At 36.6% G+C, this 13,485-nt stretch overlaps 1 pseudogene; it reads left to right on the top strand.

Annotated features, from left to right (window-relative positions):
- Positions 1–9,008: 9,008 nt before the first annotated feature.
- LOC107753520 (uncharacterized) lies at positions 9,009–10,737 on the top strand (annotated as a pseudogene).
- The last annotated feature ends 2,748 nt before the right edge of the window (positions 10,738–13,485 follow it).

Raw genomic sequence — 13,485 nt, 5'->3', positions numbered from 1 at the left:
CAAACGTTCAGACTGCACAGGCAGACCAGAGGCTAACCAGCGACACGATGAGAGACGGCGTTGGTGGAGGGTTGAATGCAATGCTGTCAGATTACCTCATGTCTCATCCACAGTGAGAAAACATTACAGTACAAAGCTCCATTATATTACAATAATAACGCCTTCCATTCTTGCTCAGTCTGCAATAGCGTAATGGAATAAGAAAAAAACTGAATATTAACCAAGAATAACATTCAGTCAATTTAGGAAAATTCCATAATAATTGCATTGCCATTGCCGTAGTTTAACATATGCTGCTGTCATATGGCAAATTAACAAAGATTAAGATCAGAAAGCACTTGGGAGGTGAGAAAATCATTTCTTTTTGCTTTACAGAGTGTATGTGGCTGGCCTAAATTACCCATCACTAGAAAGAAAACCAGTTCAAACCCACTCATATTTTGGGTCCTGCTCGGATGTCATGTGCGACAGGATGTTGTTCCCTTGACAAAACATTTTGCCCCAAATGAATCTAGCAAATGATCTGCCACAACACAAAATCCAATCTGAATCTTCCTGGGCATCTGTCTCGTTTGCTGGTTCATTACTCTATATGCAATCTTCCATCTTTATTGTGAGTAAAAAAATAAAAATTACAGTGCAAAATATTTGAATCACACTCACAGGTGCTATCAGTGCCTTTGTGGAAGCAACACATAATTGCACTGATTCTTCCACTCCCTTCCAGATCATTATAAATGCTGTCAAAATATTTGTCCAGTTCAATTAGTGACTTTATTAGTTTCTTCTCAAATTCGTTGCAGAAATTGACTTTCCAACGTGATCTCATGAGAATTCGTATGTATTTTACGTAAAAAGTGGTTCTACAAAACATACATTTACTTATGTTTTCACAGGAACTGAAACGTACAATACTGACATATTTTCAGCATTTAAACGTACAATACTGACGTATTGACGACACATACAATTTAAATTTACGTATATAAACAACTTTACAGACTTACAAATGAATCCTTATGAATATTGAAATCGCGGCATTAAGATTTTATTATATTCAGTTGTCGTACCAATGGCATGTTTTCAGTTGCATTATTAAAAGAAGTTTACACTTAATATGAAATGATAACATTTTGTTCTGTGTGATTTCTTCTGCCAACTCGTTTAGAAAAACACATGTTAAACAAGACTACACTTTAAACCCTTAAAATGAATAACATTTCTGCAATCGTTTATCAATAACTTATCATGCAATTTTTATATGTTATATATATATATATATACAAGACAAGCTAAAATGTTTTGTCAATAAAATCAAATTATTAACTTTTTCAAATAAAATAATGGCATTTTTTAAGAATGAAAAATTAACTAATTTAAGTTTGACAATTGAACACAAAACAAATAGACCAGCCAAAATGCTTTACATTTCTTGAAATAATAATTTCTGAAATTAATTAATAATTTCTAATAACGCAGTTACAACGTTCCCCATCTGTGCAACTGTAATTTAAAACAGGTTAGTCTTCTGCTAGTTAGTGAAGCATTAAAAAATCTAAACTGACAAATAACAGATTGGAGATTAAAATAATAGCAGATTTGTCTCATTTTAAATAAACACTAACAACTGAGATGAAAAAAAATTACTTCCGTCAGAAATTTACTTTTGCTATGGTTAAATAGATGTTCATTGAATTTTGGCTGAATTTTTTTCTTTATATAGTGTTGATATGGCAAATAGTATATACTGTAAGTTTTGTTATGCTAGTGCTTATAGAAATGTTTAAACCATTTGTGTTACAACTAACCCCGCGCTCCCCTATTCTATATGCTTAAACAGCATATTCCTTGAATCAAACAACAACAGGAGAAAACAAATCAGTTTTTCAAGAAAATACTTCATTTATCAAAATTCTGCAATATAAACAGTTTGAACAGTGTTCCTGTATAATCAAACTGACCCCGTACACTTCCATTAACCAACCCTTAAACCCATCCAGACCACCAAACCTAAACGTACCCGTATCAGTAACAGCAAAAGTGTTGTGCTATATTAACAAATAGGCTATTAAAATCATTTGTAGATTTTCAAGAAGTGCATAATCATATGAACTGAAAGTTTATTGACATTTGTGTCAACAGCATTTGATTTTACGTTAAATAATCATCTTATTAAGCATTAACTCTTTTAAACCAAAGCTGAGCTATCTCATCATACCCTCTCGCTCACAAGCGCTTGTCAATGCAGCCTTCTGTTGTTGTTGCAGTCTCCGCTATTTTGATGTTGTTGTTCCATCTCGTTAGTTTCGTTTTCAACTGTGAAACAACGGCCCGGGACAGTGTTGACACCTTGTGGAACAACTGATCAGTGCAAAACAAATTCAATGCGCACTAAAGGCCAAAGTATAGCTGGGCCTTAAGTATGCGTGACGAAATTTGAGTCACACGCATTGTACGCTGACCCTGTCACCTTCGCGTACGTATACTTTGGGCTTTATAGTCTTTACAATGGTATAAAGGTCCAGGATCATGTAATTTTCACAACTTTAATGTTTTATGGAGTTTTTGTCTGTTGAAAGTTTTTGAAAAGATATTTCATAAACTGAACAATTACTTAACAATATACACATCCTCATAACATTTAGACGGTCAAAAACAATATTTCATATGGTGAGAGATGAGGAACTCAGAAAGCGGTTGTATTATAGAAACAGGAAATGTATTTTTGCAAGTAGGTCAGACAGTCATACAGAGCGCATCTGTAGAGTGTGTGACGAAAAGGAACACTTGGGCTCAGTTCAAACAAAAGATGTTTCTGTCTCATCCAATCATAATGCATACTCAACATATGTAGGGTTTTAGGGTTGATATGCTTTTTCTAAGTTTCCATCACATGACTTTTGCAGCCTCTCAGCTGGTGCTTTTATATTCAACAGGAAAACAGAATGTTCTTTAGCTCAAGCATCATTTTCTTTACCTTATTAGGTCTGGTCTTAATGCTTCAGGATTAGAACTATAGTGCAAATAAAAGAAAAATACAGAAACCAATAGTTTATATTACATCACCTTTTAAACAAATGAGAATGTCAAGATACATTCCTGAATGGACAGAACATAGACTTTTAAAGTCGAAGTATCCTATATATTATAATTCTTAGAATATATTTTTTTTTTTTTAATTTGTGTGTAATTACTGTGCCTACAGTGGCACCAAACGGAATTGCAAAAATGCAATTGTAAAAATATATTAGGACCACAACAGTACATTTGTTGTAAAGTAATAAAGTAATTATTATGTTCTTATAGCTACTACCTGCAGAAAATCTGGAATCTGAGGCTGCAAAAAAATCTAAATATTGAGAAAATCGCCTTTAAAGTTGTCCAAATGAAGTTCAATGCATATTACTAATCAAAAATTAAGTTTTAATATATTTACAGTAGGAAATTTACAAAATATCTTCATAGAACATGATCTTTACTTAATATCCTAATGATTTTGTCATAAAAGAAAAATCAATAATTTTGACCCATACAATGTATTTTTGGCTATTGCTACAAATATACCCCAGCGACTTAAGACTGGTTTTGTGCTCCAGGGTCACATTTCAGCTTCAGTTTTAAGTTTAACTTCCATCAGGTAAATTTCTGGCTTCAAAAGTTTGCCATATTAAAATTATCATCACTGATTTTATTTGCATATAGCCAATATATTACACATCTTCCTCAGATTTGATCATTCATGTTGTAGTGGGAATGATTGCTTTTTTAAATTAAATATAACAAATCTGGAAAAAAAATTGTTAATTGTAAATCATGTGTAATGATGCACTTATTATGGAGTGGATCCAGTGGTATTATAATGATATATTGAGTAACAGTCAGGTCTGTCAATTAATTATTTTTTTAATCAAAATAATTACATGCTTCGCTCATTAATTAATCTAATTAGTTGCAAATAATTATATATCAGTATTTGCTTAGAAAACATGCACCAAATTAAAATTTAAAAGATGAATTAATGTTACAGACAGGGGTGTGGAATAGACAACACAAAAAGTGGCCTTTCATAAAGTTAATGTTGTATGTTTTAGTCCTATGTCTCTGGCCTCTGCATCACATCTGACTCTTTAAAGGGATGGTGTATCCCTTTGAGGGCTGTATTTAAAGTGTTTCTCACTTTAACCAAACCTTTGTATTTCTGTCTGACAAAACATTGTATGCAGTTTAATTTTAAGCAGTTTCACTTTGTATTGAGAAGATGTTTCAACATGGTGAAATAAGAATCTCTTTTATTTTATTTTGTTATTTGGAGTTCTTGTACTTTTTTAATACTCAAGTAAAATTTAAAGTTGTACTTTTTTACTTTTACTCAAGTATCCTTTTGGCCAGATAGTTGTACTTTTAATTGAGTAAAATTTTCACTGAGTATCTGTATTTTCACTTGAGTATAATTTTTGAATACTTTTTACACCCCTGACACAGAGTAACGCTCAGGATTGCCAGCCGGGGGAAAACAAGACTTCGCAAAGAAGGTAAGGAAGTGAGTTATAGTTTTTAGTAATAGTAATAGTCCAGGGGAGTAGGGATCAATAGAACAATAGAACCCATTACAGAAATTCTAATGGTTTCCACTACAAATACCATTACAAACATTACAAATCATCAACTTTTAACCATTAAAATAATTAAAAATGGTTTCCTGTAGTGTGTTTTGGGACATGTTCCATTAGTGGTTTTAACAAGCCAACAATAGGAGGCGACCAATTACCAGTAGAGACCAACAGGCACCATTACAGTTACCATTAAAACCAGTACAATTCCCATTATAACCAGTAAAACCATTAAAAATTCTGTGATGGTTTCTATTGTTTTTTTTCAGTCGGGTTAAAATGGCTGTTGCCAGCAATCTGCCTCGGAACATGAACATTTTAGAAACACGCTGCATTTATTTGCACACATATGTTTTCCCATGCATTTTTTTTTTTGTTGTTGTTGTTTTTTTGTTTTTCATAGCAACGAGGTCAACCCCACCCTTACTCTTAGCTTAAGACTTCTCTCTATCCCTTAGTAAAAGTTTGTCTCAGCAGCTTTGTGAATAGGTTTTAAGAGAAAACTCTTAGCTAAAAACTTTTACTGCTATTTAAGAGAACTCTTAGGGGTAAGATAAAAGGTTTTGTGAATACGGGCCCAGGTATGGAAGGAATCACTACCAGGTACAGGGGTTATGGGAAATGGAGTCTGAGAACACATAGTCAAAACTCATGTGAGGGAGCCCTCTGGTGGTCAGCGGGAGGAACCACAGGGGCCAGATTCGGTTCACTAAGGATTCACAATATCTTCAAAACACATGATCCAAAAGCTTTTAAAAACGGTTGTGTCCTGTATTTAGAAGAAACTTTATCATGCCACTTTATCCTGATCTGAACAGGGTAAAACAAAATAATCTTTTAAAAAAAAATAAAGCATATACATAAACCCAAACAGGAAATAAAACAGTTATTGAATAAGCATGTGTCCTATTCTGTGTCCTAAACTCCTGATACATTAGTGTCTCATATTTTAGAGCAGTCGGTGCAATTTGGGAAAGAAATAAATCAAATCTGTATGTGTGTGAAAATATTCAGATGTAACCCCCTTTGTAATCTTTAACATTTTCATAAGTAACTGTAATTTAACTACACATTTTTTTCTTAGTAACTGTAACAAATTACAGTTACATTTATTTTGTAATTAAATTACGTAATTCCGTTACATGTAACTAGTTACTCCCCAACACTGCAAATCACCAATCATTAAACAAATGAGAATGTCGAGATACATGTCTGAATGAAAAGATCCTAGTCTTATTATCTTGTCTAACTATCCTATATATTAATTATATAATTCTTAAAAATGATCTTTTCACAGTGTGCAATTACTGTCCCTCCAGTGGCACCAAATGGAATTGCAAAAGTGCAATTGTAAAAAAAAAAAGAGAAAGTTCAGTACTTATATTCTCCAAGTGTCAAGCTGTGATTGGCCAGAGCTAATAGTTATGCATGAATGATGTTGCATTAGAGTCTTCCTGGTAGAACCTTTGTTGACACTTTCATTTCTGATGAATAAACAAACTCACCTACACCTACTTAGTCTGAGGGTGAGTACATTTTCAGCAAATTTTTCAGTGAACTATTCTTTTAAATGTATTATTTCTAGACAGAAATAAAAAGAAAATTTGGAGATGCACATAGAAAAAACAAACTGTCATTTTCTATCTCAGTACATTCTCATTTATGTATAAAACTTCTCAGAAATGCTCTTAAGAATAGTCTTAGGCTTTGACTTAAGTGTCAAAAAATTCTTAGTTACAAGTAGGACTTTTCTAAGAGTATGAGACTTTTATAAAGAAGCTAAAAGCAACTTTTAGTAAAGTCTAAGACTGATTCTTAAGTGTTGACTGAGGTGACACTTAAGTATTGCAAACTAAGGACTACAATGATGTCAGCCCAAAATGGCTGCCCTCGACCTCTGAAACAGCCAATAGTGAGCCTGCTCATGTGAAGTCACAGCAGCACAACACTAATCATTTAATGTAACTACAATAAAACAATTTAATTAAGACACTGAAATATTTTAATATTTTAATTTATTTTTTTTTAAATACTTTGCATTGTGCAAAATTATCACAAATTGTTACTGATGCTTTGAAATTGTTTTCTATTGGTATGTCTCCTTGTTTGCAATTGTAGCACTGATGTGAACATGAGTTCCATCAACAGCTCCAACAACTCCAGGAAAGCCCACAATCCTCATGAAAGTGGCTTGCCGGCCTAGGAAATTTGACATCTTCACCCTTAATTAAAAAAATAAAATAAAATAAAATGTTAAAGATTTTGTAAGCATATTGCATAGTTGCTTAGAATCAATTGTTTTATTTGTGATAATAATGCAATGAAACATGCCAAAATGACATGCTGTCATACAAAGAAATTATGAACACATGCAAAAACAAGAGAGGACCAATGAAATATTAACAACTGATTATGTTGTAGTCAATGTCAGTGTTGCCAATTTAGTGACTTTCTCACCCCTTTTGAGATTTTGTCAAAAGCCTATAGCAAAATCTATTTCTTGGACAAACCTTATCTAGATTCAAAGACTTTCCCACTGATCTATATTTATATTTATATATAGATCAGTGAACTCGCCATTATGACGTAATCTAGCCACATTTAGCAACTGTTTTAGCTGCTTTCAGTTGAAAGCAGTTGGCAGCACTGGTCAGTGTTTTTTTCCTTCATATTTTGATGGTTTAATTGAAATGTAGGGTCATAAAAAAAACTTAAATTTTTATACATATGGCCCCTGGGCTGCATTTCCCAAAAGCATTAAGCCTAAGTAGATCATAGATCCATTGCCACCAATGGTCTCTACAAACAACTTATCTCACAATGATTTTGAGAAACACAGCCCTGTATTCTTTACCTTCGGCTTTGAAGGGCACAATTTGCCTACAGGGAAAACAGACAAAGAACACAGTGTACCTTTGCTTCACGTCAAGTTTATCTTTAATTTTTCCCTGAAATCTGTATCTATTCTTTTGGTGGTCTAAAGTTAAGGGTGCAAGAGACATTATGTGGAAAATAATGTGTTTTTTTAACCTTAAACTGCATAAACACATTGCATTACACCAAATACACAACATAATGTTCTTTTTAGCTACGTCATATGACCCCTTTAACTTCTTGTTTTTGGAACTGTTATATAACTTTTGTATATATAATGTGTGTGTGCACTTTGGATGGGATAAATGCAGAGCACTAATTCTGAGTATGGGTCATCATACTTGGCCACATATCACTTCACTTCACTTATATCGTGCACACATGCTGAAAATGGGAAACGGAAGTCTTGTGTGATATTAATTTCTATAAATTTAAGAAATAGAAAAAATTAAAAATAACTCATACAGTAGGAATTCTGAAGTGATGTAAGCCAGCCGACAGTGACACCACTTCACTTTTAAGGCCAAAGTATACTTCAGTTTTTACGCGTACACGAGGGTCCACTGGGTGTAGAGGGTGTAGTGCACTTTACGCATATTTTAATGTGTCACACACACTGTTGGTCAGGAAAATTAACCGAAACAAACATCCCTTTTGGGGGGCCCCCACCATGTGGGGCCCCTCCGCGGTGCATGCCCTGCGTGCCCGTCCGCTACACCACTGAGTGTGCGTCACGCAAATTTCGTCACCAGAATTTTTATAACGGTGCATACTTTGGCACATGCGCATTGAGTTGCTTTTGCACTAATCTGTTGTTCCACATGTGGCAGCACTGCTCCAGGCTGTTGTTTTACAGTAGAAAATGAAAGTAAAGCACTTTACGCATATTTTAATGTGTCACACACACTGTTGGTCAGGAAAATTAACCGAAACAAACATCCCTTTGGGGGGGGCCCCCACCTCCGCGGTGCATGCCCTGCGTGCCCGTCCGCTACACCACTGAGTGCGTGTCACGCAAATTTCGTCACCAGAATTTTTATAGCGGTGCATACTTTGGCACATGCGCATTGAGTTGCTTTTGCACTAATCTGTTGTTCCACATGTGGCAGCACTGCTCCAGGCTGTTGTTTCACAGTAGAAAATGAAAGTAAAGAGAGGGAAAAACAACAACAAAATAGACACTGCAACAACAACAGACGGCCGCATTGACAAGCACTTGTGTGAGGGGTTTATAAGAGAGCTTTAATTTAAAAGAGTACAAGGACATTTTATCCCTCATACCTTCTAGAGAAAAATAGAGCAGATGCTGTACAAACATGAAGCTTTATAGAGCGCATGTGTCAACCGCCATGGTACTTGGAACAAAGGTTATGGGTTCAATTCCCAAGAAATGCATGAACTGATTAAATGTAAACCTTAGAATAAGAGAATGCAAAACAAAAAGTTCCTATCCTATGTTACTTTTGGTTTTGACAGAGAACTTACTAAGCTGAGGACCTTTGGTCTGTGAGAGCAGATCTGTCAATGGCTTCACAGACCATAAACTTCACCTGGAATGTTAATGGACTTAAACGACAAAGAGATCAGAAATTTCAAGAACTACAAAATGCTGGCGTTGTTTTCTTATAAGAGACACACATTGGAGTAAATATTATAGAAGACTATAAAGATGAGTGGTATATTTTCTACACAAAGTACACATCCTCCAGCAAGGGAACAGCCATACTAGTGAGGAAAAGCCTAGATTTTGAACACATAAGTGATGAAAAAGATAACTGTGGAGCTTATGTTGTGTTGAAATGTAAACTGAAAGGTCAGCCGTACACTCTGGTTAGTGTTTACAACCATCACACAGACACAAAAACCCTTGATAAACTTTCAAGGTACCTGCAGTCAATGACCACAGGGCTGCTGGTGATCGGTGGAGATTTCAACACAGTTCTCAATAGATTTATTGACAACAAATGGAACAAAATTACAAACAGTACTCATAGTAAATTGCTTTTATTTGTGGAGAAGTTCATGAAATCTCTTCAGCTGGTTGATGTCTGGAGAAGAAAGAACCCCATAAAGCAGGATTATACATACTACATAAAAGACTCTCCTGCATCCAGACTGGATTACTTCTTTGTTCCGGAAGAATGTATGTGGCATGTCAGAAGTTGTGAAATAAGAGACTCAGAGATGAATGAAAACAAAGACCATCAGCCTGTGTCTTTAGAGACAAACATTCCTGCAATACCTTTTCAGAAAGATCGCCAGATACAAGCAGTCTTCCAATGGCTAAATTTAAAAAAGCATCTTTTGACACGAGACAGGTTCATCACTGGATGAAGAATGCTCACATACAGTCAGTGAGGTTGACATTGTGTCAGCTGTAAATTCTCTTCAAGTGTCAGACACACTGAGACCAGACGGCATCCCAGTTTCCTTCTACAAAGACAACATTCAGGATCTAATTCCATATATAAAGATGCTCTATGATAGAATCCACAGCGGTGCATTTAACTGCTCTGAGAAACACTTTAATGAAACTGTGAAAAGTCCACATGACAATATTCAACACTTCTTTAACGTGGACTTCCTCATCATTGCAACTATTCTGGCAAGAAGTCTGGAAGACGTCATGGAGTCTCTTCCAAAGGGGCGAATGCCAAAAGATTCAGCTACTGTCATGATCACTCCCAAAACACATTATGCTTTAATAAGTTTAAGTCATATTAAGGATGAGCTGGAACAGCAAAAACGTTCAAACCCAACTCTGAGCCAGGATCTTCTAATTATAGAAAACCTCCTCAATGATGCAAAAGAAGATTTTTCAGTTGAGAAATACAAAGTGCTGCATCAGGGTTGCCCTTTGACCCCAGGACTCATTACACTTGCTCTGAAAAGCTACGCCTCACAGTTATTTGACCATTTAGAAAACTTTGGGGTTTTTATTTTCAAACAAAGTGTGATAGTTTGCTTTCAACCTGAGGACCTAGATATGGTCAAAGCTACTGTGGAGAACAGTACTAGTGAAGTATACGAAATGGAGATATTATCCAGAGGAAATGGTGAACTGCTACAATTAAACTGCTTAGGAAACGATTGTAAGGATGAGGACTGTGATGAATGGGACATGGAGACATTTCTGAATAACGAAGAAGAATCCGCAGAAAATTGCTCTCAAGTAGATGAAAGGGATGATGGGATTGAATATAAGTCTAAAATCGATGAGGAAGATGAATCAATGGATGTTGATGTAAGATGAGGTTAATGAAAAAGGACATAGATATTTGGACAGAGAAACCTGAAGTAGTCTGAACACATGGGTTAAAATCTTTGCTAAATTCTGACCTTTCCCATATACATAATAGCATATGCTTTAAACAAACCTGGATGCAGGTTAGGAAATACACTCATTCCAAAGTGACTTGCAGTTCTTGTGTTTTGTTCAGGAGAAAAAGTGATGAGCTGGAGCAGAGAAATGTTCCCTAATGTTCCCTTATTAAAGGGGTCCTATTATGCTTTTTCACTTTTTGAATTTTAGTCAGTGTGTAGTGTGTATGTTTGGGCATAAAAAAGATCTTCAAATTTACAAATCTCAAAGTCCTCTCCAAAGGGAGATATTTCGTTTTTAAAAAATTCATTTTCAAGAATAAAACGAACGGCTCGTTTGGACTACAGCGTTTGATTTCACAAAGCGGCCAATTAGAATATAATTAAAATAATTCCCGCCTATGGAAATTCAAATGGTTGGGGGGTGGGGAGGGGCGAGGACACTGCTGATTACATCACAAACATAAAACATTATGCAAAATGAATCTTTCCACAAATAAAGTCTCTGTAATGCAGAAGGGCCAAGAGAGGGTCATCTTGCTTTAGTATTTTCATTGCTGTCTGAACGGCCCTCTCTGCTTCTCCGTTCGATTGTGGGAAGTGAGGACTGGACGTCACGTGAACAAAACCATATTGTTCTGCAAATGTCTTAAACTCGACTGATGTAAACTGTCGAGCATTGTCAGAGCACAGCCTTTCTGGGATGCCAAAACGTGCAAACATGCTCTTTAGTTTGCCAATCACTCTTCTGCTTGTCATGTTCACCAAGTGGGCTATTTCAATAAATCTTGAATAATAATCCACTACAACAAGGTATTGATGGCCACCTGCTTCGCAGAGATCTACCCCAAGGTGTCTCCATGGGCCTGGGGGTAACTTTGTCACTAGCAATGGCTCCTATTCTGGCACAACTGGCACTGGTTCACTTTACGTTTTAGATCAGAGCTGATGCCTGGCCACCACACTGATAGGCGTGCCCGCTCACGACACTTACTAAGTCCTTGGTGGCCTTCATGAATGCGAGCAAGTACTTCATCCCTCATTTTGATTGGGATTACGATTCTTGATCCATGCAGGAGAAGCCCTGCAGACTCACTCAGAAACCCTTGTTGGCTAAAGTAGGCTCGCAGATTGACAGGCACCGCTTTTATATGTTTAGGCCACCCTTGCTGGACATTTTTAAGCATGCTTTGTAACTCTTCATCTGCTTTCGTAGCATCAGCTATCTGATGTAGCTTCTGGGGTGAAGCTGGCAAGTGCTCCTCGACTCCAGCTACATAGTCCTAGACTTCCTCCTCGAGGTCTGACTGTTCTGAGTTGGCCAGGGGGTGTCTGGACAGCGTGTCCGCTATAAGCAGAGACTTTCCTGGGGTATACACTGCCACTGGGTTGAAGCGCATCATCCTTATTAGGAGCCGCTGACAGCGAATGGGGACCTCGTCAAGGGTTTTCTGATTTATCAAAGGGACTAAAGGTTTATGATCTGTGAGTACTTTGAAGGACTCTAAACCGCAGAGATATCGTGACAACTTTTCGCATGTCCAAACTGAAGCCAAACACTCTTTTTCAATTTGAGCGTAGCATTTCTCAGCGGCTGTGAGAGTACGGGAACAGAAGGCCACTGGAAGCATCTTCCCATCATGCTCTTGAAGCAATGCCCCCCCTATTCCGTAACTGCTGGCATCGGCCGTGACGACTGTTGGCTTGTTCACGTCGTAATATGCCAGCACTGGGGCCGCAACTAACATTTCTGTCACTTTTGTGAACGCCTCCTCTTGACTCTTGTACCACCTCGACACTGTGTCAGCTCTCAGTAGCTCATTCAACGGCTGTAACACTGTAGCGCTGTGTGGCAGGTAACGGCAAAGGTAATTAATCATACCCAGCATCCGTTTTAACTCAGTCAGATTAGGCGGGCCTTCATCAAACCCGGAACTAATCGAGCCGTTTTTGCCAAGATGGGGAGAAAGGTATTGTAATAATGTAAATTATGTAAAAAATAATGCGTTCTTCGAACCACCAAGCAGGAGAGCATGTTCTAGTACACCCCCATAACAAATTCAAGACATTGTAAAAGAGCATAATAGGACCCCTTTAACTTAAACTGAGGCACAGTGCGTAATTACTGTCCCTCCAGTGGCACCAAATGGAATTGCAAAAGTGCAATTGTAAAATTTTATTTGTTTGTGTCACCACAACAGTAAGTTTGAAATGACTGAGCTTACCTAACAGGAATTAATTTCCACTAGTAAAAATGTGAATCACTCACAGATATCAAATTCTTAATATCAAAAATAAAGTTTTGAATTCTTGGCATCTCTAATTGTATTTACACTAGATGAATAGCACAATTATAATATATTTAACATTATTAACTAGAGTAAAGATAGAAAGCTTTAAATACCTTTAGTGTGAAGGTGTGATGCAGTTATCACAAGGTTAGAAAAAATATAAAAATAGGGCCTTTCGCACCGCGGGAACCTTTTCATAGTACCAGAACTAATTGTGGAACTACCCACTTTTTGGCGTTTTCGCACCGCCGGAACTGGGTGCGATTTTTGTACCGGACTGCCTTTTTCGAGAACCAAATTAGCTCCTACTCCGGAGCAGGGTCTAACCAGCACAACTGGTACTAATCGTGACATAAGTAGACATTGATTGGCCAAACGCATATGAAAAC

The sequence above is a fragment of the Sinocyclocheilus rhinocerous genome, unplaced genomic scaffold (assembly GCF_001515625.1).
Source record: "Sinocyclocheilus rhinocerous isolate Xijiao unplaced genomic scaffold, SAMN03320098_v1.1 scaffold1433, whole genome shotgun sequence".
Classification (NCBI taxonomy): Eukaryota; Metazoa; Chordata; class Actinopteri; order Cypriniformes; family Cyprinidae; genus Sinocyclocheilus; species Sinocyclocheilus rhinocerous.
This window is presented reverse-complemented; position numbering and strand designations above follow the sequence as displayed.